Below are 6,000 nucleotides of genomic sequence, written 5' to 3' on the forward strand. Positions count from 1 at the left end.
TCCCCATCCTCATCCCCATCCTCTCCATGGGGATTGTCCCCATCCTCATCCCTGTCCTCTCCATGGGGATTGTCCCCATCCCCATCCCAGGCTGGTGCTGAAAGCCACAGCTGGCCAAGGGGAGACCAGGATGGGGAGGATGAGGAGGGAAAGGCACTGCAGGATGAGGCTGGGATGGAGGAGGCTGGGCAGGGAGCAAGGCTCCCAGAGGATGAGGAGGGAAGGGCTCCCTCGGTGGGAGGGACCATGGCACAACCATGGCAGCTCTGCCCTGTCTCTTTCTGCCTTTTGGCCCATTCCAGTGTTGGATGAATTCATTATGGGGACCTGGAGGTGAGGCTGGCCCAGCCTGCCCCCCACAGCAGTGCCAGACAATCCCCTTTTCTCATCCCAAAGTTTGCACACAGATACTGTGTGTGCCTCCTGCCAGACCCTAAGAACTTTGTAGAAAGTTCTACAAATCCATTTCTACAAATCCATCTTTCTACAAATCCATTTTCCCCCCCAGCAGCCCCTGAATCACCTCAGCCCAATCCCCCTGTGCCACCAACCCTCCTTACCGCCCCTCATCCCCACCCCAAAAACCCCACACCGGGCACCAAGGGCACACAGCACACACTGCAGACACCCCTGCCTGCATTTGCAGGGATTTTAAATATCTACAGGACAACACCTTGAGGGAGAGATGTATTTTAAATACCTACAGGACAAAAGCATGAGGGAGAGATGTACTGTAAATTCCTACAGGATAACAGCACGAGGGAGAGATGTATTTTAAATACCTATAGTACAGGAGAGACAGGTCAAGCCTGGCTTTTTTGGGAGGCTCAGCAATCCCAGAACAGGACAGGACAAGCACGAACAGAGCCAGGGCAGCTGTGGGGCAGGGGAGCAGGAGGTGGGGCAGTCCCTCATGGTGCCTCTGCCCTGCGTTTCATTTCCAATTAAGTTTTTCATCTGGTAACATTCAGAATTTTGATGGGAGATGAGGCTGCTTTTGCCTAAGAGAGAACATACTTTCACTGCTACGCCTGGCCCAGGAATGAATTCTCCACTATTAAAATGTAATTTAATTTATCTCCATGGGTTTTGTGATGACTGGGATTTGTTCTGAGGAGACCTTTAAAGGAGAATTTTTGCATTATTGAATGTATGTGCTAGGAAGTTGAGTTCTGGCATCCTCTGATAACCAAATTTCTTTTCTATCCTCCACTATATCAATCATGATAAAAGCTCCTGCCAAAGCCCTAACTCAAGCCATGCTTCTGGCATATTGTGAAACAAATCAGCAGGGGAAAAAAGCAAAACCCACAAGATGCTCTAGTCCAGTATTTTTTAATGTAAGTTTCAAGGATATTGATGCTTTACCTCATCAGGTAAATATTTGTAACACAGTTGCTTTCCCAGGGTTAAACCAGGAGCAAGCGGCTGCTGAAACTGCGACTCATTTGCTCTGGCAGAGCCCAGGTAGCTTCCAAATGAGTTTTGCTGAGGTGTGAGGCCTTGCACATGCCAAGCAATGGCACTGGTGCCTTCCTGGTGGACACTCAGCTCCCACAGCTTCCCAGGGCCCCCCAAACACAGAAAACCCCACTGGGCTGTGGGTGAGCTCTGTGCATTGGGCAACAAGGAACCCTCGGCCCTTTGCCTTTTTGTGAGATCTCCTGCACACAAAGGGGTGTCTTGATGGACGTTCCCTTCCCCAAACACAGAAAACCCCACTGGGCTGTGGGTGAGCTCTGTGCATGGGCAACAAGGAACCCTCGGCCCTTTGCCTTTTTGTGAGATCTCCTGCACACAAAGGGGATTCTTTTTCAGAATCTTGATTTTATCCCTTCCCTTACCTACCAGCTCACTCGGTGCATCAACAGCAAACCACACTGTGGAAAGAAAGAGCTCCCTTCCCTGAGAGATGCCCAGGGCACAGGGCAGGGGGGAGCCAAGCTGGGCTCAGCACTGAGCCTGGCATCCCTGCTGGGACCCCTGTGGCACTCAGGGGAGCCAAGCTGAGCTCAGCTCTGGGGCTGGGACCCCTGTGGCACTCAGGGGAGCCAAGCTGAGCTCAGCTCTGGGGCTGGGACCCCTGTGGCACTCAGGGGAGCCAAGCTGAGCTCAGCTCTGGGGCTGGGACCCCTGTGGCACTCAGGGGAGCCAAGCTGAGCTCAGCTCTGGGGCTGGGACCCCTGTGGCACTCAGGGGAGCCAAGCTGAGCTCAGCTCCGAGGCTGGCATACCTGCCAGGACCCCTGTGGCATGCAGGGGAGCCAGGCTGAGCTCAGCACCAGGGCTGGCATCCCCACTGGAGCCCTGTGGCACTCAGGGCTGGCTGGCACGGCCGGCGTGGCTGCCTGGCGGTGCCCGGCTGGCCGAGCACAAGGTGCCTGTGTGGTCCCGGCTCTGCTTTGCGTTTCAGTCAAAACCTGCGAGCTCCCGGCTCCAGGCACTCGCTGCTGCAGCAGGCTGGAGTGGGAGAAGGGAGAGAGCTGCCAGCTCCAGCTGCTCCCCGCTCCAGGAGCTGATGGAGGATTAGCCCAGCAGCGTGTCTTTACAAATTGTCAGCTCCCAGAGTACACAAAACAAAGCGCTGAGCATTGAGTGTCTCTGCACAGAGGCAAAGGCAGAGATTTTGGGAACCTGATAGCGCTTTCCAGCCAGACACGGGGAGTGTGGACCCCGGCCTCCTGCAGCCCTGCAGAGCCCAGCCTAACCCACTGCAGCCCAGCCTTGGAAAGCGCAGTTTTGGGCTGCTCCTGCTTGCAGCCCTGCAGAGCCCAGCCTTGGCAAGCTCAGCTTTGGGGCTGTGGCTCCTGCCTGCTGCCCTGCAGAGCCCAGCCTATCCCACGGCAGCTCGGCCTTGGCAAGCTTAGCTTTGGGGCTGCTCCTGCAGATCCCAGCCTTAGCAAGCCCAGCTTTGGTGCTGCTCCTGCCTGTGGCCCCACAGAGATCAGTTTATCCCACTGCAGCCCAGCCTTGGCAAGCTCAGTTTTGGGGCTGGTGGCTCCTGCCTGTGGCCCCACAGAGACCAGTTTATCCCACTGCAGCTCAGCCTAAGCAAGCTCAGCTTTGGGGCTGGTGGCTCCTGCCTGCTGCCCTGCAGAGCCCAGCCTGTCCCACGGCAGCTCGGCCTTGGCAAGCTCAGCTTTGGGGCTGCTCCTGCAGAGCCCAGCTTTAGCAAGCCCAGCTTTGGGGCTGGTGGCTCCTGCCTGCTGCCCTGCAGAGCCCAGCCTATCCCACTGCAGCTCAGCCTAAGCAAGCTCAGCTTTGGGGCTGCTCCTGTCTGCAGCCCTGCCGAGCCTCTCCCTCTCTAGGCTGGAGCCCCACAAAGCAGAGAAGGTTTGTAGTCAGCAGAGATCCCTCCTGGGATGTGCTGGGACCCACGAAGCCATTCCCTGCTCTCCAGCTGCCAAGGGCTGGGGCCTCCCCTCTGGCTGCCCTGCCACGCACGGTGGCAGAGCTGGAAGCTCTCGCTACTTGTTCCACGGGAACTTCCGACATCTCAAAAATTGTTTTCGTTCTGGCTTGGAATGAAGACAAATATTTCAGAAATTTCCTGGATAACATAAAGTTTAAAATATCCTCCAAACTAAAATAGAAGTGTTGGGCTATCTCAGCTCTTGCATTATGTCATATCATGCCAGCTCACAGTAAACTATGCAGAGTCACGGATGACTTCTCATGAGCAGACGTAAACAAAAATACAAATAATGTCAGCAAGGAAGGCTGAAATGACAAATTCTCTAAAACTACTTTTTCCCCCCTTGTACAAATTAATTCTCCGCGGGAAAACGCTTGGATATTTTTTAAAAAAAGAGCACAGTCTGGCCAAAGCAGCTCCGCTGCTCTCCGGAGCAGGAGGAACGTGATGCCGGCGCTCCCATCCAGCCCGTCCAGCCGCAGTCCCGCAGCTCCCGCAGCCGGGCTGCTCCGGGATGTCCCTGCCCCCGGCTCCCCGGCCGCGCTTGACCCTTTATCGTGTTCCTCGCAAACGCAGGGCAGGCGAGCCCGGCGCTGCTCGGGGCCCGGCTGTCCGAGCACCGATAACCCCAGGATAGATGGCACCGGGAGCGCGGATAACACCGGGAGATCGCACCGGGAGCACAGATAACGGCGGGGGCACAAATAACCCCGGGATAGGTCGCACCGGGGAGCACCGATAACACGGGGATGGTTCGCACCGGGAACACAGCGGACAGATGGCACCGGGAGCAGAGATAATACCGGCATGGATAGCACCGGGGAACACAGATAACCCCGGGATGGATCGCACCGGGGACGCAGACAACACTGGGATAGATCGCACCGGGAGCACAGCCGATAGAACGCACCGGCAGCACCGCTAACCCCGGCATGGATCGGCACAGGTAACCCCGGCATGGATCGGCACAGGTAACCCCGGCATGGAACGCACCGGCAGCACCGCTATCCCCGGCACTGATCGCACCGGCAGCACCGCTAACCCCGGCATGGATCGGCACAGGTAACCCCGGCATGGATCGCACAGATAACCCCGGCATGGATCGCACAGATAACCCCGGCATGGATCGCACCGGGAGCACCTCTATCCCCGGCATGGATCGCACCGGGAGCACCGCTAACCCCGGCATGGATCGCACCGGCAGCACCGCTAACCCCGGCATGGATCGCACCGGCAGCACCGCTAACCCCGGCATGGATCGCACCGGGAGCACCGCTAACCCCGGCATGGATCGCACCGGGAGCACCGCTAACCCCGGCATGGATCGCACCGGAGGCGCGGGACGAGCGGCTCGGCGGCAGCGCAGGGCGCGTTCCGTGCTGCCGCCCTGCCCGGTGCCGTGGCACGGCGCTTACCTGGCTCAGCTCTGCTCGGCCGGGGCTGGCTCCTGCCCTCCCTGCGCCCCGCACATCGCCCGCCCAGGCTCCGCTCAGCCCGAGCAGCCGGGGCTCCGTGGCGGGCAGAGCTGCGGGCAGAGCCGGCGGGCAGCCATCCCCCTGCCTGCCCCGTGCCTCTCCAGAAAGGCACTGCTGGGAAGGAGTGCCGGGGCTCATGTCTCCGGTGCTGTATCCACCCCTTCCCACCCTCTTGGGGTTCGGTCCTGCCAGTTCCACTTGTGGGCTGTCCTCACCACTTTGGGCCTTTCTACCGCTCCCCTTCTTGTGGCTCTGGATGTCACCACAGACACGCTTTTATGAGAGTGGGCTTGTGCAAGGCTTGTATAAAGTGTTCTCAGAAATACGAGGTCCTGTCATTTGTAAAACTAATAAAAATGTCCAATAATTTTTACAAGGGAAAAATGAGTCATTGGATGGCACATTTCTCATTACTGGCATTTTACAATTAAAATGAGCATCTATTGAATCAATCCAAAGCTCTTATTGTTAGCAGACACTAATAACTTCCTGAGCTATTGAAGATACTTTTTTTCTGAAGAAACATGACCCTTTGCCACGGCATTTCTCGTTGAGAGTGGTATCCAGCTGAGACCAGCTCTGCTCAGCTCCTGCTGGAGGCTTTTCAAACACATCCTGATGAGACTGGTGGCTATAACTGGGTGGGAAATTGTTTTTAAGCCCTCAAAAATGTTCAAGATTTCAAAATTTTTCCCGCTCCACATGGGGAAGAAACCAGAATTGTTCAACATTTTTACAAAAAAATAAAAAAATAAAAAAGCCCTCATGGAAACCAACTCCAGAATAGCCAATAGCCACGGGTCACACTGAGCCTGGGGAGCTCAGACTGCCACCATGGTGGCTGCCCTGGCATCAGCCAAATTTGCTCCCAGGGTGGGACACCCATCCCAGACCTCCTGACCTTTGCTGGTGAAAAATTAAATCATTGAAAGTTCCCCAGTTTCACTGCAGCCGCTGTGTGTGCCTGGCAGAACAAGCCAGGCCAGCAGCGTGGAGGCATCACCACCTCCTACCTTTGGAAGACCAAGGATTTTGCAGCTGTTTGTGTTTTGAGGACAATATATACAGTCAGAGCCTAATTTTCAACAGGCACCAAGCCCATCTGCTTTCT

The 6,000-nt window shown here is 56.3% G+C and overlaps 1 protein-coding gene across 1 annotated transcript in view; it reads right to left on the reverse strand.

The window, feature by feature from the left end:
- The window catches only part of RSPO1 (R-spondin 1), a 31,533-nt gene extending 26,538 nt beyond the window's left edge, over positions 1 to 4,995 (reverse strand). Inside the window, exon 1 of the mRNA XM_030964750.1 lies at positions 4,830 to 4,995. The gene's annotated coding sequence lies outside the window, so the exon portion shown is untranslated. The remainder of the gene's footprint in view (positions 1 to 4,829) is intronic.
- Positions 4,996 to 6,000: the final 1,005 nt, after the last annotated feature.

Source organism: Camarhynchus parvulus, chromosome 23 (assembly GCF_901933205.1).
Source record: "Camarhynchus parvulus chromosome 23, STF_HiC, whole genome shotgun sequence".
Lineage (NCBI taxonomy): Eukaryota > Metazoa > Chordata > Aves > Passeriformes > Thraupidae > Camarhynchus > Camarhynchus parvulus.